This window comes from Mytilus galloprovincialis, chromosome 7 (genome assembly GCF_965363235.1).
Source record: "Mytilus galloprovincialis chromosome 7, xbMytGall1.hap1.1, whole genome shotgun sequence".
Lineage (NCBI taxonomy): Eukaryota > Metazoa > Mollusca > Bivalvia > Mytilida > Mytilidae > Mytilus > Mytilus galloprovincialis.
Genome location: NC_134844.1, coordinates 8,959,845 through 8,984,373, shown reverse-complemented (window position 1 = coordinate 8,984,373; position 24,529 = coordinate 8,959,845). Strand labels below are relative to the sequence as shown.

Below are 24,529 nucleotides of genomic sequence, written 5' to 3'. Positions count from 1 at the left end.
ATGTGACAGTTGCAATACAGATGTATATGTAAAACTATATAATCAACATAATATCAATGATTAGTAAAGAAGGAGAGACATTTCAGCGTTTGCACTCTTGTTCGATTTTTAATGATATTGAACTTAGTTTATTTCAAAGTTAACAAGTAGATACAGTCTGGGCTTAAAGTTTGTAAGGCATCAAACTGTCAAATCTTCAAAGAACTTTTTAAAACTTCAGCAGAAGTTTTTTTTATCATTAAGAGATAATGGCTGATGCAAAGTTTTGAATACATATTTTATTTTCAGTATTTTTCTGGTAGATTTACTTGTTATTTACAGTGTACATTGTTAACTTTACAGACAGTCATATTATTTTATATTTCTGTATTTTCTTGATGAATGAACTAACTTTTTAAGTCAACATTACACTTTTACATCGACATCAGCAATCGTAGGCGAAACACAGGGTTACGCGTGAACCCTTACGAATTTTTGCTATTTAGAGTTTCTATTTATCCATGAAAGTTTTCAAGACAAAAGAAAGGAAAAAAAAACAAAAACTAGTGGCCATAAAGAGCCCGTGTCGTTCACTTGAATTTGTGTTAAGCTTTACAAATGGCACATTTGGTAAATATTAGTATTCTCAAAACTTCACCCCATTCATAATTTCTATTCCTGTAATAGGATACAAGAAAAAAGAAAATCATGCATTTTGTTCCTATCAGAAGTTTTTATGCACGAAAAAATATTCATCCGTCGAAAAGTGAGGGAATATTAGAAAAATATCTTTAAAACACAAGTAACAGGAGTTATGAAAAGAAAAAAAAAGAACTGAGTGGTGTTCTATTACTCATAAAGGATAGTAATATCACTTCCAAAACGAGTTCATTGCATTGAAAGTAATGAAAGAAAGTAAACTTTTAACATGGATAAGATTACAAGTAAATAGTTAATGAATTTTCAATTCAGTTTGAAAAGGAAATTTTATAATAAATTTCACAGATACAGGCAGATCAGATTACATTTCTTTTGTATGTTTTCCGAACTCTTATTTAATATACTGAAAACTTTTGTACCAATTATCTTTATAGACATTTCGTAACAAAGCCCCCGTTTACAATAATGTATACAGGAGGCAGAATGATTCGAAATCTGAAGGAGAAAAAAAATACAGGACATTGCATGGTTTAGCATAATTAATGAAAATAAACTTATCATAGATACCAGGACTAAATTTTGTATATATGCCAGACGCGCGTTTCGTCTACAAAAGACTCATCAGTGACGCTTGAATCCAAAAAGTTAAAAGGGCCAAATAAACTAAATTAACATAATTCAACGCACACTGAGCGTATTAAGTTAAAGTATAATGATTTTTATTCTCGTATTCTATCACCCTTGGTTGTATTTTGTAATTATTTATTACATAGCAGTCAAGGTTTTATATATATATATATATATATATAAGTACGTCTGAGTCAGTGACAACTCTACAACAGATGTATCCATCGGATCGCCATCAATGATGGTGATACATGGCTGTGTACATAATGTATATACAACTCGTCTAAACATCAACCCAACAATGGTAGATCTGTAAATTTGCTTTCGCAAATTTTTGGTTCTTCCCTCGCCGGGATTCGAACCCATGCTACTGTGATATCGTGACACCAAATCGCCTGCACTGCAGCCGTCCCGCTAGACCACACGACCACCTGGGCTCTCAAAATAAAGATCTTTCGCTGGCCGTGTGTTACCTTTCCTCGTCAGTTTTAATCTAGCGGGGTACTACAGTACATGATATATAAGGCATGAAGATGTTATTGTTACAGATCAGCTAAATTATTTATAGTAAAGGATCCTACAAATTAATGTTATATACAGTCACAGAAAATAATTATATTTATAAGTACGTCTGAGTCAGTGACAACTCTACAACAGATGTATCCATCGGATCGCCATCAATGTCAGATCTGTAAATTTGCTTTCGCAAATTTTTGGTTCTTCCCTCGCCGGGATTCGAACCCATGCTACTGTGATATCGTGACACCAAATCGCCTGCACTGCAGCCGTCCCGCTAGACCACACGACCACCTGGGCTCTCAAAATAAAGAGCTTTCGCTGGCCGTGTGTAACCATATATATATATATAAGACATCATTTGAATGAGTTTGTTTTAACTTGCTAAACTATCATGGTTTTTTAGATGTTATTGTTCTTTTGTATTTTTTCTTAGGGTGGTGGTTGATTGGACTTATGATTTTGAGAATTACTAAACTGAATTCCTATGGAATTTTGGGAAACAGTAGTATAATTACGAACTTCATTAATAAGTCTATAAGGCATAAGATTTGAAGAACAATTGGGATTTTTTTTTGTTTTATAAACAATATTTTAATAAAACAAAAATGAATGTGAATACTATTTTTTGTTTATTTCTTGCATTTGACATAATTATTAAAGCAATGTGCCTAGTGCAATGCAAATAGAACGCTCATTGAAACCCGAGACCTTACTGAATACATTCATTTAAATAACCAATTGGCTAACAAATATGCACCCACAAACAGGGCCAATAGAACACCGCCATCAAGGAAAGGAAAATGAACAACAGGAAAGGAAAATACAATAATTTTAGTATGGAAATTACTTTATATGTGAAATAATATTTTCAAGGTTATAGGTTTTAAAGGTGAACGTTGCATGATTGTTTTTTTGTTTTTTTTTTGTCAACATACTTTTCGGTAATCAGATATATAAATTTGGCGATAAATATTATATATTCTTTATTCCAAAAACAATACAGCTTATAGGTATCAAGTACAATAAATATTACATTAAATATAGTAAGCGACAAATATTACAATAAGGTAATTCATTAATATGCAATTATTACAATTTAAAACAAATGTAGGAGCATGATATTAATTAGCATTATTATAAACTATGATTGACTATGCTCCTATGTATCACAATTTGCAGGTAAACGTAATTTTTCTCCATGATATTTTTTCGAGAAAAAGGAAAACCGAAGTCGTCTTCTGTCATGTTTCTTAGAATCATATTGATATTAACCGAAATCGATGGCCTTTTTGTAGAAGGGGTGGGGGGGGGGATTGTCAATACCTTTTTATGTTTACCTGTTTTGGCCTTTTTCAAGGTGTTGTTAACTGCTAAGCTAATCTGAGATAAATCAAAACTGTTAACTGTTTTCAACCGTAAACAGCATTTTTGCATTTGTTGTAAACTATTTATGCCAAAATCGAGATGCTATTAACATGTTAACGGACCCCCTATTCCCCCCACCCCTTTCTGTAATAAATACTGCTCCATTTGGAAGTCAGTGTAAATGTTGGTATTAAGAAAAATGCTAACTAAAAATACATTATCTAAAGTTTTGGTTTTTTTGCAGCTTTGCAATGCGTTCGGTTCCTAACAGTAAAGAACTAAATCTGGATTTTAAGAGGGGCATAGTAAGTTTCTATTGGAATTTCAATCACTTGTCGGTATTCATTTTCCTATGACTACATGAGACCAATACCATAAAATCTCACTCTCTGTTTAATACACAACTGATTTCAGCTATAAAAAAACACTGTGTAAATTTATCAGAATGATAATGAAAAATTAAGTCAGTACCTCTCCATAAGGAACATTTTATTACGCATAACCGGTATTCATATCTATTAATTCTCATTGGTATCATACGTCTGGTATCGTTTTCATTTTGTTTGTTTATTTGTTGTTTTTTTTTTTGTTTTTTTTTTTGTACGGCGGCCTTTTGTATACATTTAGTGAGATTTATTTTGGAAAAAAACAGGACTGGTTCTGTTGCCTTTCAAAGTTCAATATCCTTTAAAATCACGTAAGCTCTAGTGACAAGATTTGTATGCCTATATAAGTACTCAATATACTAAATGTAAAGCTGGATTAAATGTTTCGACTTCTGACGATCTATCAAGTGAACTTGAAACGATGACAAAATATGCAATATCATTCAGTAAAATTCTTTAAATGAAAATTGAATTAAAATTAAATTATTATGGTTAGGATTATAGTTCAAAAACACAACTAACTAAAATCACTATGGTCTATACATCACATCACATTACTACAGTGAGGATTCACTTTAGTTGGTCATTATTTATGTCTTATTTAAAGGTCAGTGTAAAATAAATATTGTGATTTGATTCAAAAGCTAGTCTTCAGATATTACATAAAGGGAAAACAGGTCTATTAATCGTTACATAGTTATAAATACGTTCATTTTAACTGTCTGGAAAAAAATGTCCTCAAATCATGTCAGCAATTATCACATACACTGTTTATATATACTAAACTTGTCTATGACAACACATTTTATTCCGTAATTATACTGCTGCTCTTTTATTATTTTGACAATCATATTATCGTTGTCTAAATCAGGGAAAAAGATATAGATATAATGTTCCCAGTCGAAATCAAAGATACGACTTATTATAAGTTCATGCTGCTCAATCTTATTAGTCTTCAATGTGATGATTCGTGGCCGGCTGCTTCGTGGCCGATTGCTTCGTGTATGGTTTTGAATCTGTCCAATCCACGTCTCAGTCCTTACAGCTGAAAGGACGTGCTGGCTCAGCTCCTGATTACCCGTTGGCTACAACATGTTACGCTGCTCAGATGGTTCAACGATAAACTAGTAGGCTTGAGACGTCCCTTACAGTAGACCCCGCGTCAGCGACACTCTGAAACCTATTGTGGATGGGTGAGTGTCACATGCTGTCCAGACGTCCGAGGGCTATTGTAACGTAGTTTTGCAATTGTAAACTGTACAATTGCAGTCATCTACTGCAGAGTCAATGATTCATCTACCAACAATACATCGTCGTGGTTAGTGGGCTGCCCAGTGGATCAACCTGGCCATGAAAACAGCCATTGTGGAGTATCGACTTTAAAGAAACATTAAAATAGTAAACAAACCAAAAATTACTCAGCAAAACCAAGATGGCGACATACCAAAATGGCGTCTTCAACCTGTTCCTGACCAACTGCAGAAAATGTTATGACGCAGACGACCTACACAGGAGCGAGTAATGTCATCAAGATGCCTTTTTATTTATTGACAACGTATTTGTTTCAATTGACTGACGTGATTTTCAACAAAATGTCGTTATTCCAATGAGAACAATCAGTGTTCCTCTACTTGATTGCTTCTTCTTTTATTCATATTAAACAGACTTCTAACATGAGATTTCGAGGAAAAGTGAATAGAAGAAACGGGTTAAGCTGGGTTGGATTGGAATTCCGGACCCTTAACAAAGTTGTATCGTATAAGGGCTGTTTTAAGTACATAGAGCATGCAAGACACTCCACAAAATATTCTGATTTAACCTTAATACTCCCATATAATTCTAAACAGCTTGAAAGACTTGAAAGTCTTTCTCTAAGTTTAACTCGCATTAAATTTATTGTGCTATGCATTAAATGGAATTCAATTGGCTTTAAACTGGCTTTCAATAACTGGGATTACCATGATTTCGGTGTTGAGCCTATTTTGTTTTTTATAAAAGTTGTTTTGTGCCTCGTACCAATCATTGGAGTTAATATAATTGCAACTGATATTTACAAGTTGTTCTTTAAGTTGTGATGTTTAATCACTGTCCCAGGTTAGGGGAATTAATCTCTCACAAACATGTTTTTAGCCCCCCCCCCTTTCCCCCCACATTATTTATGTACTTTTCGAGCTTGTTTTTCGTAGACAGTTTTCTTATAAATGATGCCTTCAGTTTTCTTGTTTGAATGGTTTCCCACTTTTCATGGCGGGCTTTTTCTGCTCGTCACTATACGGTTTTACTCATTTTTGAAGGCCGTATTGTTGCTTTCAATTGCTTACGTCCACTTCATTCGAACTCTGTTGGATAGTTGTCCCTTTTTAAATCATACCACACGTCTTTAATTGTACATAGGTATTGTATATTAAGATATGAGCTACTGAACTCGGCTTATTTTCACAAGTGATGTAAAAGCCCGTTTTAACATAAGCTTGTATAGAAATTAATTAGGAAAATGCTTCATTTCAAAATATTGTACAACTATGTCTTTTTAAAACTCACGTAGTGCTATCCTTTCAATTCGTGCAAAAAATTAAAAATGATTTAAACTACCTTTAATTAAATTGAACCCGTCAAATTTACCCATAATTACATCAAACAGTGAATTCGTTGGACCGTTCATTGAATGTTCCAACATATTCAGAAAATAGAATCTGATAATAGGGACTTTAACTCATCTCAGACACAAGTAATCACAATTAGATTAAGGTAGGTTATGTGTTATTTATTTTCATATCTCATTAAATTTTACAAGTCTTATATAAGTGAATATTTGTGGGTTTTTTTTAGCGATTCTTTTTACGTGTTTTAGCGTTTTTTTCTTCTTCGTGGAAATACTTCGATATGGGAGAAGGAAAATGCTATACTTAAGTAAAAAAATATATATATATTTAGATCTAAATACGCAGGCTATTGAGAAACAACTTATTTCACGTTGTTATATTCTAGTTAACTTTATAAGTAACTTTCACAAAATCTTAATGGTTATAAAAGGCACACGTTGTTAAAAATAATAATAACTTTGTAAAGACTTCATTGAATTCAAATGAATTTGGACAGAAGCTTGTTTATGGCTAGAATATAGTACTAATTCTTTTTTTAAAGTGTTCCGTATCTTGGGGGTAAACTTAGTTTTTTGTCGAACCTTTTGTGGCAGAAAGCTCGACATAGGGATAGTGATCCGGCGGCGGCAGCGTTTGTTAACTTATTAAAAGCTTTATATTTTAGAAGGTGGAAGACCTTGATGCTTCATATTTTGTATATAGATGCTTCATGTTGCGACGTTTCCGTCAGTCACATGTCCAATGTCCTTGATCTCATTTTCATGGTTCAGTGACTACTTGAAAAAAGTTAAGATTTTTGTAATGTTAAATTCTCTCTTACTATAAGTAATAGGATACCTATATTTGGTATGTACGTACCTTGCAAGGTCCTCATGCCTGTCAGACAGTTTTCAATTGACCTCGACCTCATGTCATGGGTCAGTAAACAAGGATAAATTGGTGGTCAAGTCCATATCTCAGATACTAGAAGCAATAGGTCTAGTATATTCGGTGTTTGGAAGAACTGTTAGGTGTACATGCCCAACTGACAGGTGTCATCTGACCTTGACCTCATTTTAATGGTTCAGTGGTTAAAGTTAAGTTTTTGTGTTTTGGTCTGTTTTTCTTATATTGAATGCAATAGGTTTACTATATTTGGTGTATGATTGTAAGGTGTTGATGTTTAACGATGTCATCTGACCTTGACCTCATTTTCATGGTTCAATGGTCAAAGTTAAGTTTTGAGTTTGGTCTTTTTTCTAATACTATATGCATATTTTATGATCTATATGTCTGTCAGGCAGGTTTTAATTGACCTTGACCTCATTTTCACGGTTCATTGCTCAGTGTTAAGTTTTTGTGTTTTGGTTTGTTTTTCTTAAACTAGAAGCCATAGGTCAACTATATATGTTATATGGAAGAATTGTTAGCTGTACATGTCTACCAGGCATGATTCCTCTGACATTGACCTCATTTTCATGGTTCATTGGTCAATGTTTAGTTTTCTTAGTTAATGTTTATTTTATGTGACAGTTGTAATAAAGCTTTATATTTAGGACTATCTACATAATATCAACGATTAGTAAAGAAGGCGAGATATTTCAGTGTGTGCACTCTTGTTTTAAGTTAACATTTAGATTGAGTCTAACGTTTTACAGTCAACAATTAAACTTTGTCAAGAAGGTAAACCCTCTTGTAATTTTGTGTTTGTACAGAATAATTTTGAGAATGGAAATAGGTAATTAAGTTTGTTTATGACCAACATACTGTATCCAGAGTAAGTTTTTGAAAGAAAAAAAAAATTCTGTATTTAACTGATAAATGGACTTAGTTTTTTGACAGTAGCTATTCAGATTCATAGAGCATAGGGGTAAAATGCAGTTTTGGGCTTATATCTCAAAAACTTAAGCTTTTATAGCAAATTTGACAGGTGTGAAAATGTTTATTATGTCAAGATCCATCAGCTGACACAGAAATTAACAACTATAGGTTACTGTACAGCCTTCAACAATTAGAAAGCATAATAACCAATTTGGCTTTTGACCCCTTAGAATATTGGCCTTTTAACTCAACTTTACACAATTAGTTCATCATGTTGTTTAACTTTTAGAATATTCTCCTCTGAAACTTATAAACCAATTTAAGGCTAAAGGATCCATATTGTGTTTAGTATATATCTATTTTTTGAAACATGGCCGCCATGGCTAAGGAGAACATAGGGATAATATATACAGTGTTGGGCTTTAAAAATCTCAAAAAATAAAGGAGTTAAAGCAAAACAGGTAAGGGTTGAAAATATTCAGCAGATCAAGATTTATTTGTCCAGTAATTTAAGACAAATCAGACCAATTGTATGAATCCCATACAATGGGTCTGATTGGTTATTATCTTGAATATTAGTATAGATAGAGATAAACTGTCAAGAGCTATAAAGTTCAGCAAAGTAAGATCTACATATAAGTCAACATGACCTAAATGATCAGTTGACCCCTCAAAGAGTTATTGCCCTTTATAGTATTTTCATTTATTTTATAAATTTTTGTAAATTTTTACAAAATATTTCCCTCTGTGTAATTAAAGGGTCATATTTATTATAGATAAAGAAAATTGTAAGTAGCAAGAATGTTCAGTAAATTAAGATCTACAAACACATCACCATCATCAAAACACAATTTTGTCATGAATCCATCTGTTTCCTTTGTTTAATACATGTATGCACATAGACCAAGGTGAGCGACACAGGCTCTTAAGAGCCTCTAGTTATGTTGAGCTTTACAAATGGCCTTTAATAATTGAACATTTGGTAAATCTTATTCTCAAAACTTCACCCCATTCAGAATTTCTGTTCCTGTAATAGGATACAATTCCGGTAGAAAATTATGCATTTTGTTTCAATCGGAATTGTTTATGCATGAAACATTATTCATCAATCGATAAGAGAGGGAATACATGAAGTGGAAAAATATCTTAAAGGAAAATAAGATCAACAGTAGTTTGGTGAAAAGAAAAAAAGAACTGAGTTGCGTTCTATTACTAAAAAAGGAAAGTAAGATCACTTTAAAACATTGAAAGTAATGAAAGTAAACTTTTTACAGGGTCCGTATTCGGAACAGATTACAAGTAAATAGTTAATGAGTTATCAATTCAGTTTGAAAGGAAATTTTATAATAAATTTAATAGGTACAGACAGATCAGATTACATGGGTGCATTTCTTTTGTATGTTTTCCGAACTCTTATGTAATATACTGAAAACTTTTGTACCAATTATCTTTATAGACATTTCGTAACAAAGCCCCCGTTTTTAATAATGTATACAGGAGGCAGAATGATTCGAAATCTGAAGGAGTAAAAAAATACAGAATAATGCATGGTTTAACATAATTAATGAAAAATTGAGCTTTGCACATAATGCACACTGAGCGTATTAATTTAAAGTATGATGATTTTTATTCTCGTATTCTATGCACTTGGTTGTATTTGGTAATTATTTATTACATAGCAGTCACGGTTATATACATGTATATAGAAGACATCATTTGAATGAATTTGTTTTAACTTGCTAAATTATCATGGTTTTTGAGATGTTATTGTTCTTTTGTATTTTTTCTTAGGGTGGTGGTTGATTAAATTATGAATATGAGAATTACTAAACTGAATTTCCATGGAATTTTTGGAAACAGTAGTATAATTACGAACTTCATTAAACATTGTTAAAAAGTCTATAAGGCATAAGATTTGAAGATTTCTTGCTTAAAGGTTTAACAGTTGACAAATTGAGGATACATGTAGCCATACACCTAATGTAATGAAAATTAATAAAACGTGCAATCCTTGACCTTACTGAATACATTCACATAAAAAAAACAAATAAGAAATATGAACCAGCTACCTGTGACGAATAACGGGCTATTTACTTTAGATCAATTAACCGTTACAAAAAGAAAGATTAAAAAAAGTATTTACTCTTGATCTTCTTTATACTACTGATATATTCTGATTTAGACATACCTATGAAAATGCAACATCACTTCTGGATGTTTTATTTTTAAAGTCATAAACGGTGTGATAATTTTGTTTCAACCAGGAAGTTATTTGCTAGAAAAACAGTGCATACGTTAACGGAGAAAATATGAAAAATTTCTGGAAACAATGCTCAAAAGTCATTTATTGCTAAATGATATATAAAAGTATTTTTTTATATATATAGTTAAACAAATAAGTCTCACTGATATTTACTTGTTTATTATTTCACTGCTGATAATGTTATAATGTATCTGTTAGAGTTGATATATATAATGATGCTTACCAGAAAACAACCATGGATTTCTGGTATAAACAAACAGGGACACTTGAATGCTGGACTAGTGTTGCATATTGTTAACAGCAGAAAGTGCAATTTGTTGTTGAATAAAAATAAAACAGAAAATTTCAAATAATAAATATGAATTGTCTGTCATGTTTCTCAGAACATTATTGAAAGTAACCCAAATCGACCTTTCTGTAATAAATACTCCCTTCGGGAGTCAGTGTGAATGCTTATATCTAGAAAAATTCTAACTAAGAATACATTATCTAAATGTTTGGTCATTAAGCAGCTTTGCAATGCGTTTTAATCCTAACAGTAAAGAATTAAATCTGGAATTTAAGAGGTACATAGTAATTTTTAAGTTTCTATTGGAATTCCAATCATTTGTCGGTATTCTTTTTCATACGACTAAATAAGTCCAGATATCATTAAATATCACTCTCTGTTAATACAGAAATGATTTCAGCGATAAAAAAAAAACATTGTAAATTTATCAGAGTAAAATGAAAAAGTTAGTACTTCTCCATAAGGAACATTTTATAACGTATAACCGCTATTTATATATTATTAATTCTCATTGCTATCATATTTCTGCGTGTTTTTTTTTCTTATTTTGTTTGATAAGTTGTGTATTTTGTTGTTGATGGTTTTGTTGTACTGTCTTTTGTATACATTTAGTAAGATTGTAAAACGCAGGACTGGTTCTGTTACCTTTCAAAATTCAATGTGCCTTAAAAATCACGTAAGCTCTAGTGACAAGATTTGTATGCCTATATAAGTACTCAATATACTAAATGTAAAGCTGGATTAAATGTTTCGACTTCTGACGATCTATAGAGTGTACGTTAACGATGACAAAATATGCAATATCATTCAGTAAAATTCTTTAAATGAAAATTAAATTAAAATGAATTTATTATCGAATGGGTTTTAGTTCTTTCAATAACAAAACTAACAAAAATAACTGATGGTTGAACTAGTCAGTTGGTCATTATTTATGTCTTATTTAAAGGACAGTGTAAAATAAATATTGTGATTTGATTCTAAAGCTAGCCTTAAGATATTACATAAAGTGAAAACGTGTCTATATATCGTTATATATAGTAATAAACACGTGCATTTTAACTGTCTGAAATTCATTCTTACATACTTTTAATTTTTTAACCCTGTATGCTAACATTGCCTAAATAAAATTTTTAAATCGTTTGTATGCACATTGAACGACACATTTATGTGACGTATAAAATTTTCTGACATCAGACACTCAAATCAATGAATGTGTTCGTAGATAGTAGATGTGTTTGTGTTCTGTTAAATTGTTCCTTTTAGAATTGTTATACGATGATGACTGATGTACCCATATTTTGACTATTTTATTTATTGTGTCTGTTTATTTAACGCATCAATGTAAATATAACGGAATTTGGTGAGACTGTCATTAAAGTGAGAGGGTTAGCGCTATAGAACCAGGTTTAATCCACCATTTTCTACATTTGAAAATGCCTGTACCAAGTCAGGAATATGACAGTTCTTGTCCATTCGTTTTTAATACGTTTTGTTATTTGATTTTGCCATGTGATTATGGACTTTCCGAGTTGATTTTCCTCTAAGTTCAGTATTTTTGTGATTTTACTTTATACACTATTTATATACTAAACTTGTCTATGACAACACGTTTTATTCCGTAATCATATTAATTTTTTACATTATCGCTCTTTTTCATATTCTTGTAGTCCAAATCCAGGTCACGACTTTTTATAAGTTTGTGCCGCTCAGTCTATTTAGTTTTCAGTGTTGTGCTTCGTGTATGATTTTACTGATGTTTGGGTTATGTTTTGTTTTGTTAGTCTTTTAAAACTGGTGCTGGGTTGAATTTTTCCAATCTTATTTAGTATTATTTTGATCTATCACAACTGGCGTGCTCGTATTATTATAATTTAAAGTGAGGATGACGAAATGCGAGATCTATATTTTAATAGATTTTATTTGTTCATACTTTAAATTTTGATTGACTCTCAGTATCTCTTTTTTTTATCATTTGTATTTTGAAATTTTATTTTCTCGAATATTTGGCATATTTATGAGCTATATATTTCGCCCTGCCATTGAAGTATTATCCATCCATTTTTGTACAATACATGATTATACTAACTTAATGAAAATCTAGAGCTGGATCAATATATCTAAATTCAATAGGGGGAAAAGGATTTTGTAGAAATGTTGTTTTTCTTTAGAAAACGACAAAACATGAAATTATATATTATCTAAATACTAAAAAAAAATATTTCTTATAAAGAAAAAGTCAATTACTGACACAAGCTATAAGTATGTTACGTAATATTGTTTTTAAATCCACCACCTCGATATGGTTTGAATTAAAGAGAACATGTGTGGTGTATTTATACATAAGAACAATCCCTAGATGTACTTAACAAAAGCCAGAGCAAATTAACAGCGGTTTTATTGTTGTTCTTTGCCTTAAATTCATAATAAGACTTTTAAATGAAGCAGACGCATTTACCTTACAGCAAGACGACTCTTAGCACATATTCTAAGATTCGGTGTTTATATATATCTTTATTCTCACAAACCAAATTACAAAGGTATAGAGATAATTATACATAGTTCATGTTTTACAGATGTACGAGTTGTATCAAACCTCTATCGGTCATAAAAATTGGAGTATGATTAGCATACTCGGACTGAGATTTCAACCAATCAAATGCTGGATTTGGTGTTTCGAGCATGTGCCTCTCATTTTATAATCTGGTTTTTTTTCTTACCATATTAGGACCTGGTGAATACTTTCCAAAACTGAGAAAACTTTGTTTCAAACACAGTATCATTATTAACAGTTAAATGTTCGCATTTTATATACCTTGTCTTAGTTTTTAACTAAAGTTTGGTTCGTTTAGACTTATACGTTTTGATTTTATTGCCGCCTTAAAACATCTATCAACCTACAGAAACAAATTTCCACCTGTTCTGTAGGTAAAAAAATAAAACCAACCGCTAAATCAATAATTTAAAATCGTTTGATGTGTGAATTAATAAATACTACACACACCATGCTTCACATCACCCTTTTAATAAGATATTGCTCTAGGCATGATTGAATGTAAACTGACCAAATATGTTTTTTTCCCTTTTATGATAGAAATAACACAATACTTTAAAATGTAAGGAAGACGGTTGTGTTAGTATGAAACTTGTACAGATTCTTCAGAAATTTAACAAGTTATTCCTCAACCTAAGAGCCATATTGGCTTTTAATTTGCAGTTTAATTTATTGATTTTAATTTAAACATAATTGTTTATAGTGAATTGGGAAACAAGTTATTGCAACTCATATGAATCCCTTTCCACTTTGCGGATGCGAGTGTTGCCTTGTAGCGGCATTAGCTTCCTCTTTTTCGAAATCTACAAATGTGTCTTGAACGTACAAGAGATATGGCTCTCTATTAACACGGGCCAGCAATTTATCGTTCCATTACGACGGACTATCATCGTTCCTCAAAACCATAATCGCAAATGATGTCGAGGGAGAGCAGAAAATTCAGTCCCTGAAATTTTCTCCCAGGAACGGGTATCGAACCAGGAACTTTTCGATAGTAGTCCGATGCACTAACCACTACACCACGGCTCTCCTCCGAAAAGCTGTAGGAACGAACGGTCCATGAACTGTCATTATGTCCGATGTGACTTGAACTAATTCTTATATAAGACTTAACACTATGGATGACTAGGGGATACTTTGAAATAATGTCACTTTGGCATTCATTCCTCGACTATATAATGTTAATGTAATGTAATGTTTATATGAGTGTCCTCGTCCTGAAAATGAAATACAGACCACTGGACGCTAAGTTACAAGTAATTAATCAATCAACTAAATGGTAAAGGAGATCAAACATAGTAAAGTCTCAGTTCAAACATAGCAGCAGAGATTTTGTATCGTGTTACAAAATAAAATGTTGAACCATATGAATGTATTAGAATATTGTTAGCTATAGTAACATGATATTATATGACTCTAATTTAATACGAAGATAATTTTCCAGTATATTTATCAAATGTTGAACAATACTAAGATGGTTTGCGTCTTGCACCAGTTTGGATTGTAAAATAGCAGAAATCAGTCGGTTTTGATCTTAAATGAAATGTGATAATATAACCTTGAGTTTTCCGGCTGTAGTAATTCAAAGACGGAATACCAATACTATAAACTTTATTAGCAAGTTTCGGACAGTACCAGACCTAAGACCTAAACTGACTTCAAAATAACATAAAAAAAGTATATATAAAAAACAGTATCTTTGAAAAGAATTGGTGTCCAAAAGATTATCTTCTTAGCGTCAAGGTGGTGTTCATAGCGACACACATCTTTTTAACAATAGTGTTCATTAAACGTAAATAAATGTAAAAGGTTTGATAAACGGATGAACAAATGGTCACTATACATGTAGGACTTAAAATATAGTGTCTGAATTTAAACATTTCATCTAAAAGACAAACAGCAAATTGTTTTTATCATATCTTCTCCACAATATTTGTTTTAATGATTTGTTTTTAAACCGCGCATAAAAAGGAGAAAAAAACTCACATAATGTAACTTTCATACAGGAAAGTCCAAACGGTTATGAATTAACTTATTCTGTTTTGTAGCATGAAGCGGTACCCATGACAAAGTGTTCTTTCCCCCCTAAAGGCACATTATAAGAGTTATCGGTCCATATTTAAACCGTAAATTGTGTACTTGACTTTTCTTTCTATCACACACAATTCCATGTATAAAATGTACACAACCTTACAATTGTACACAACCTTTGGGCTTGAATAAAAACCTTGATCCATCTTTTTTTTCAAATTTTGCTTCAAACATTATTTCTCAGCTATGAAATATGAGTCTTTAGAAGTTTTATAAACTTCTAGTAAAGTGTGAGTAAGGACATTTCAGCAATACAATTTAGCGACAGGTTGTATGTATAAAATTTGGTCTTGGTATATATGATGAGTTTATTTTCCGTAATGGCTATCATTTTCTTATATCTATTTACTACAAAAAAGACGATTTATTATAACTCATTTCTTATCGTTCCTGCTTGTAAATTTTCACTGTTTGGATGATGATGTTCCTTTGGCTCCTTCTAAGTGTATATTATACAATTATAGTCTTTGTATCACGTCGATACAAGTAAATATTGACCTGAAAGCATCACATTGACTGAGGACGAAAAAGGAGTAGGTTCAGTAAGACCCCTTTTTAGCCCCAAAATATAGCAGTTTTAGAAAACTGTGAAAAGGTAATCGTTTAGATATTTTTTGAAAAGTAGAATGCTTCTGCTGCATAGATATGGGCTGTTTTTGACAATACAATGCACATATATCGGGTACTAGCATCATTAAGTCATGCTTAATCACTGAAATCTTCACAATTGTAGCATTTTAGTTAAATGTTAGAAGGTTTCCGTCTAAAATGAAAATGGCCGCATTCGTGTTCATTCATAATATTTAAATGTAAGTTGTATTTGATGATAATACATAATATATATAAAGGTTGAGGATGAACACGGATGCGGCCACTTTCATTTTTTGACAAAAACCATCTGAAAAGGGACGATTTTTGGCATGTTTGATAGATTTTTCATATTTAAGCTTGAGTCGGAGCGTTTTTAATGACTTAATAAGTTAAAATCTTTCACATAAACTAATTGAATCAATTGAAATAGACACTTTAGTGTTTAGAAAGTGTCTAAAATCTTTCGTTAGATGATCTTGAAAATTGAGGCCGAAATCGGCCATTACCGGACCTACTCCATTGCTCTTAACTCTGTTTTTGTCAGAAAACAATGTTTGTCCAAATTTCATAAAATTTTATAATAGTATGACAAAGTTATTTGTGTTTATATTACCTTGACGACGAACTAAGGTTTACTGTTGACGACAACGACGTCACCGCCGACGATTGTAATCTATGATAGCTATGTCTTAATTTCGCGACACTTTAATACTAGAAGTAGATATGATAGTCATTATAGATAATAGATATAATAACCATTATATCTATGGTATAATATTATATAACTTTACGTGTGCTGTTGTTTTAAAGTTGAGGATATTGTATTATTCGGAAGACCATAAGTGACCGAAAAAAATAATGTTATTTTTTTATGTCACCAATGGCAATGGGCTTATTTTAATTTTCAAATTACTGAAAACTGAAAAAACATGTATTATGTTTTCAGACAATAAACAATCTTTGCACCAGTATTTTTTGTTTTTGAGAAGGAAAAAATTAGGAACACAATGAGAAATCCAATTCTTAAATTAGTTGAAAAAACAACCTTATTAATTTTTAAATCCAAATTACACTTTTTAAATGCTAACATCAATTAATATTAGTCTTTAGATAATATTGTTCTCGAATTTTATTATGTCTTGTCTATGTCTGAAGCATCCTTCCAAACTGCCGATGGAGATGTTCGATACATGTACATGTATGTCGCTATATATCGGTTGATTATACTTGTTTCGGTCTTGTGCTTAGATTTTCACTGGAATTTGAAAGATCAACGAACTTTTACACCTAAAAGTATTGAATGAAATTAAAAAAACAATTCTTCAGAGAACAATTGACGGTCTTACCACCTCGATAATACGAATCGATTTAAAAACATTGTTTGGAAAATGTCACTCCTGGTTCATGTAATTTATTACTTCAAACTGATATAAAAAAAAAATACTACTATAATTGGTAGTTTTTCATAGGAATAGTCTGAAATAGGCTACTTCCGGTAAAGATACAGTCATTATCGGTTGAACTGGTACATGATAAAATGTCTACATGCAGAAGACCGAATTGTTTTATAATGAACCAGTAAGATGTTTTAGCAAAGGTCAAAATCTAGGACGTCAAATTGACCTTTGACCTTGACCTCAATATCGAGGTCATAGGTCAGAGATCTCAAATCAAAAGACCCCAGGTCAATCACTTGTGTGGTTGTGGAGTAATACTAATTTCAAAGACATAAGGGGACAAAACTCCTGTAAGGGTTGACCAAAACACTTCGACTTAAACGGGTTGAAGTTGCGCCCTATTGTAAACAGTTATTTGGCAAACACATCATATCATTAAAATTGTTACGGTTTTTTTTTAATAAAGATAACAAGCAAAATTCAAAAAAATTGAGAACATGACCTTGACCTTTATCCTTGACCTCAATTTTCTTCAAATGGACCAAGGACTCCATATCAAAAGACTTTAGGCCTCTACGACTTATAATGTGTGAATTTTTCCATTATATCGCCTATCTTAAATTGTCAAAGGTAAATAACTCCCATAAGATGTCATCCGATCATTCGGTCAAACTGAACCAAATCATTCTTAAGAGGAGACAAACAAGTTGGTTAAAACAGTTTGTTAAAATCTTTTACCGTTTTAGAGATATAGCGATAACAAGAAAAGGGGGACACGGGGAGATAACTCCTATAGGAATAAGTGTTCGGTGACACAGGGTGAGTTTTGAAACCCCCATTACTGTACAACAGCATTGGCCAATCATCAATTCGATATGTTGTAAAACAACAGAAAGCATCTCAGACGGCAGAAGTAAATGAAATAATCAGAAGAAAAACAAAAGGTCTAATTACGTTCAACATGTATTAAGACTACATTTGATATAACTATCAAAAATAACATGTCAACATTATTTTCAAAATTCGTCTCTAAACCCTTTACATAGAATTTGTTTTTAAATATTTTTGATTAAATTTCTTTAAACTAAAGGTGAATTCATATTTTTTTTTAAAACAACACGAAGCAATAATGAAAAACGATTTGTCTGTGGTAAACTATAATTACAGTCGTTCTATGATTAATGTGACAATTCTTGCTAACTGTTGTATAGAAAGACGACTAACATAACCATTTATATTAAACTATATATAGTTTTATAGCTTACTACGTGGTATGGGCTTTGTTGAAGGTCGTACGGTGACTTATAGTTATCACATGTATTTAGTTGTTATAAATATATAAACAGACGCTGGGTTTGATTTCCAATGAGACGACTCTTCACAAGAGACCAAATAACAAAGAATTGCACATAATAGGTCCCTGTGCGGCCTTGAACAATGAGCCAAGCCCATACCGCATAGTCAGCTATAAAAGGCACCGAAATGTCAAATATAAAAACAATTCAAACGAGAGGACTAAGGGGTCATCCATCTTTGTTTGACTGTCCCTTTGGTATCTTTCGTCCCTCCTTTGTCAACAATTTCCCAAAGAGTACAAAACATACACTATTTCAGACACCCCTCCCCACCCTCCCTCAAAAAGTATACATCAACCATTTTCAGACTCAAGACAAAAATCAAATTATTCTTAACAAAAAGAAGATTATGTCTATTATAGTTTAGTTTAATATAGTAATTTGCATTGAAAATAAACTGAAACATATCTGACTGTTTTATTTTATTAGAAAAAAAAGCGTACAACTTTGATTTTTTACCAGCCCCCTTTCCCCCACGTGTACGTTTTGTACACTTTGGAAAATGATTGACAGTTATAGACGACCTCTAACGGTTTATGTATGTACAAAAATATTAAGGAAAAACAAATATGTAACACAGCAACAGGCGACTTTCACTGAATTACAGAATGTGGTGGGGTTAAACATGCTTGCCTAGCGGGATCCAATTTACTGTAACTTGACATAACGACAGGTTATTTTTTGTTTTGAAACATAAATTTTAGCAATGTTTTTTCATTTATTGTTTTATAATTTTATATTTTTTTTAATAATTTACAAACACATCTATACATAAAACATAATTTTTGTTTACCACTAGTACTAAAGCACTGACAATAAAACAGTTAGTACAATACTTTTTAGTGATTTTCTCGTTTGACACATTATGATAAATATATATGTTTTACAATTTAGTAGCAATTATCAATAAAAATTAAAAAGCAAATTGATAGAAATAAAAATTCATCGTTAATTTCGAACAGTTAACATAGAAACCAATATAACGGTCATCAATTATTTCAGAATGGAAATATCGTTCTTCAACCATGTTCACCTTTCAGTCCGTGAAATAATTTCTCTTTGTGACCTTAATAAATATTTGAATACTCTATGATGGATGTTAGTTTTGACTTTTATATTTCTAAACAATGTGGATTTTTTATTAAATGTGTTTACTTCTTTTGTCCTCTCTGATCAGATTAAACATGTTCTATTATCGTAAATCAACACCATATTTTATACAGAATGTAAACATTGAATTATAAATATTTCTGTGTTTTAATGCCACTTTTAATGCAAAGCACCGCTTCGTGGTGCATAGTCGGGTTGGTTTTTTTTGGTAGCAGAAGCCGGGGTGCACAGACCTTTAAATAATGTATATGGGTGGTTTGATTTAGCTTTGAATACGTTGTCAGTGTATACAAATCTATCGCCGTTCACGGGACAGCTGTTACGTACTAAACACTGGGAAAACCCTTCATTCCAGTAAGTGCGTACCCATCTTTGATAGAAAAACTTAATGAAGCATGTATGGCTTTTTATTTTAAGTCATTGAAAATATGAATGATGAGTTTGGCTATGTATAGTAAACATGAACGTAAAGATTGAATCGCCTTGACTCCTTAAATATGTTATTTATTCTACTGACCGAATTATCTAAACAGTTTTAAACTCAAGTAATAATTTCAAATCATTAGACAGCAAATATTCTTAAATTCCTAATTTTATTTGTTATTTTTTTATTTGTAATTTTCATATTTATTCTCTTAGTTGTGCGTAACTATTTTCAGCAAATACAATTATCTATACTATTAAACGAGAAGACCTCATTTTGTGTGTCGCTTCTCTTCCTTCCACAATAAATTAATCATCATGCCTCTGTGTTCTATAGGTACCATATATTGTCGCATTTGTCATCCGTTCTTTTGACTATTCAGTTTGGGTTACTTTGGGAGAAAATGAAAAGAACTGCGTCCAGATATTTTTCCGTCATTGGACGAAATTTCAAGTCAGACTAGACATCCGGTTTGCGTTTTTTCTGTACTTTGTACATACCAAAGACTATGAATAACGTGTATTTGTTATCAGCTATCATTTTCAAGTTAACTATTCACGGCGGTCACTGAGTTTATTAAATAGAGAGGTTCAATCTATATTATATGTCAATGACCGCCGTGGATCGATTAGTTAATGAGAGTTGATAGTAAAAAGCAAATACACTTTATTTATAGTAATGTATGTTCATAATATACAGATAAACGCTTACATTATTGAAATCAATAGAAGAGTAATTATAGGAGTTTCTGAGGAAAACAATTAGGAGCTAGAAAAACAATTGTCATGTTTCAAAGTACCTAAATCATTTGATACCTTTTCTGAAATTCTTCAGTCATAAAATCTCTTACAAAAATTCATCGGGTCACTAAGTATATTAAATAGAGAGGGTCTATATAATATATCAATGACCGCCGTGATGTGATTAGTTAACTGAGAATTGATAGTTAAAAGCAAACACACTTCATTTATAGTAATGTATGTTCATAACATACTAAACGTATGTTCATATTGAAATAAATAGAAAACAAAAAAATGGAAATTTTGGGAAAAAAGGAGAATGGATTGAAAAACAATTGTCCCTAAGTACCAATAACTTTTTATCAACTTTCCTGAAATATTCTCCAGTCATTATTTTTTTACAAAAATTCATCCTACAACACTTTACTTACTTTCAACCACCCTTGGATGCCCGCAATTTCGCGGGTGTGTTCTAGCATTTATCAATCATCCTTGTATTTCAGTTTGGGTTATATTGGGAGGAAAACGAAAATAAATGCGTCCATATATTGTTTCCGTCATCGGACTGACTTTTTGAGAAATATAAAAGACTTCCGCTGCTCTTAAGGCCTGTTTTTGAAATTAAACATAATTTGAATTAGTAGTTAGTTGAGACAGAACAATTATTTTTTGCGTTTTTCTGTATACTATGATCATACATATACTATAGATAAAGCGGTCACTGAAATATGTCTGTATACTACATACACAGAGGCGAATTTAGGGGGGGGGTAGGGGGCAGGGGTCCCACCCCCCCCTGTTGAGAAAAAAAATGATTGCTTATATAGGGAATCACTGAAGCGTGACTGGAGCGGGTCCCGTCTTAGGCAGTCAGTGGGGCCCCACTTATGAAAAATTCTGGATCTGCTACTGATACATCTATATTACTAAAAAACACTGGGTCCAATTTTGTCAGCCGTCATCGGGTAAAAACGACAAATCAAAGAATTCAACTTTATATATAACTTATATATGACAATGGTGTAGATTAAAAATTCCACCACTCCAGACTCTTTTGTTTTCCACATAATTAATATTGCTAACAATTAACATGTTCCGGGTCGAATCCGATACCGATACCAATAGTATATTCACCTATTACCTATTACCTTATCTGTACGTTGCGCATCTGACAGGCGCAGCACCAAACGGTGTATTAAGGATTTTGCTATATACACGGGTCATAATCACAGGATTGACACTACTAAATAAACTCATCATAGATACCAGGACTATTTTTTTTATATATACGCCAGACGCGCGTTTCGTCTACAAAAGACTGATCAGTGACGCTCGAATCCAAAAAATGTTGAGAAAAGCCAAATAAAATACGAAGTTGAAGATCATTGAGATCCAAAATTCTTAAAGTGTTGCCAAATAGAGCTAAGGTAATCTATGCCTGAGGTAGAAAAGCCTTAGTATTAAAAAAAATTCAAAATTTTGTAAACAGTTAATTTATAAATATAACAATATCAATGATAATTTATGTCAGCACAAAAAGTGCTGACTACTGGGTACTAAATTCAATAATTTTCAAATTGTTCCCTATTGTAGTATATTAATCAATAAGACTTTCTAAGATAACAATACGAATACTAAAAATCTGGACTTAAAATAAGGCGTATAGGTACAGTTTTCAATTTGTTAGCGGGCATGACGTAAAACAGAGAATAAAAGAATTAAACTCCATTCAAGGACCTTTTGTTTTCCAAATAATTAATATTACCAATAATTGATAAGTTCCAGGTCGACGGGTTCAAACAGAAAGATTTCGAAAGCAGAGAAAACTGTGTATCTTATAATTGCCATGACTTTATCATGTTTATCAGATGACAATACCAATACTTAAATAAGGCTTACTCATAGTTATATACGTTAATCCAGTCACGGCCCCGCGATATCACGGGTGTGTTCTAGTATATACTATGAATAAATTGTATAAATTTGCTATAATTTACTATAAATTTCAATAGTTTACTGGGGGGACTTTTAATATATCAGTGACCGTTTTATATAGTTACTATAGTATATATATATATATATATATATATATATGTATGTTCATAGTATACAGAAAAACAGAAAGAATAAAAATCGGTATTTGGAAAAAAGGGGGAGGGCAAAAAAAATGTGCCCAGTCCCCAAGTACCTTTGACTTTTGATACCTCTCCTGGAATTCTTCAGTTATATTCTTTTTATAGTTTACATACGCTCTATTTCCCCGCGATTTCGCGAGTGTGTTCTAGTAACAGTAGTTTTGCTTCTTTCAATTTAAAACGTGTTAATCAAGTGCATTAAAATACCTACCCATTGTGAGGACGTTATTATTGAATATGATACGAATGTTCAACACATAATATTAATAAATTCCGCATAACTCTGCCTGTATCCATTAGAAATTGGAAACGTGATATACTGGGGTAGAGAAAATGTTACTAACGAGATAGCCCAAAAGTAGTGCTTAAATGTGGCGTTAAAACATACACACGAAATAAAATCCAGTTCACTAGGATATATGAGATGTGTGAGTTCTGGACTTGAAATAAGATATTTATCATGCTATAATAGCTTATATCAAGTTGCTGGATATTTGTTTCATTGGCAAAGCCAATCATACCACATGTCCTTAATTTTATACTTAACACACCCCCCCCCCTTTCCAAACCAGCCAACCAACCAACCACCACTTCCAAAGCGCTTCAGAGGCATAAAATGTAATTGTTGTTTTTAACATTTAACCCCTAATGTGTGTAAATTATCTGTTTTTATAAAGCTCTAGCTCATATATTTTGTGACACCACTAACATTATATCATCTTCGCTAGCCAAGGGTTACGATGCACTCCCCTCCTCTCCGAGAGGATTGGATCGTAGCCCTTGGCTAGCGAAGATGAATATATAGGCATTTAGGTCATAAACGTAAATTTGACATGGTATGATTGTCAATGAGATAACTCTCCACAACAGACCAAATGACACAGAGATTAACAACGCTTTTTGATACATTTTCCGTTAAAGTCACCCATAAGTAAAATGTCATATCCAAAATTGATTAACTTTGATTAATTTTCAAGAAGCTCATACATTAGAATGTCGGTTTTTTGTGAATGATCGATTCCATCGTTTGGAAAATATGCAATTCCAATATCTGTTTTGATATTGCATATTCTAGATAGAACCAACAAACGTTAAAGATTTAATACAAAGACCTATCCCCATTTTTCTGTACCTGATTACATGCGTTTGCCAATCCATGTAAACGCTTGATCAAGTTTAGCTAGTCTATCATTCGTTTTTTACAAGGTGTCGACAATTCCAAACAAACTAACATTATGATTAGAGAGATTATAGTTTAATTCGTCTACTTAACCGGTGGATCAGCCAATGTCTAAAAAAGTCTATTTTAGATATAGATTTTGCCCAAGATATACCATTTTTGCACGTTTATGTTTACATTTTTTTCTTACAGACCTTTTCTTCACAAGTTACACAAGAGCTATCGACATTTACGGTGCTAGCTTCTTGGCAAAAATCCCAATGTACGCGGGACTTAGTCCTATGGCCTTCGTTGTTACATTTGTGACATGTAACAGGCGCCCCATTAAGACAAACATCGAAGTATGAATCCACTCACCACAATACCAACATGAAATACTATTGTTATGCATATAGGAATTGTCTCATAATCTATTGGACCTTAATGGTTTACTGTCACTGATATCGGGATGTACCAGACTACGA

The 24,529-nt window shown here is 32.0% G+C and overlaps 1 long non-coding RNA gene across 1 annotated transcript in view; it reads left to right on the top strand.

Annotated features, from left to right (window-relative positions):
* The first annotated feature begins 6,186 nt into the window (after positions 1-6,186).
* LOC143082260 (uncharacterized) overlaps positions 6,187-24,529 on the top strand; it is a 40,551-nt gene continuing 22,208 nt past the window's right edge. Inside the window, exon 1 of the long non-coding RNA XR_012980332.1 lies at positions 6,187-6,284. This is a non-coding gene — a long non-coding RNA (uncharacterized LOC143082260). The remainder of the gene's footprint in view (positions 6,285-24,529) is intronic.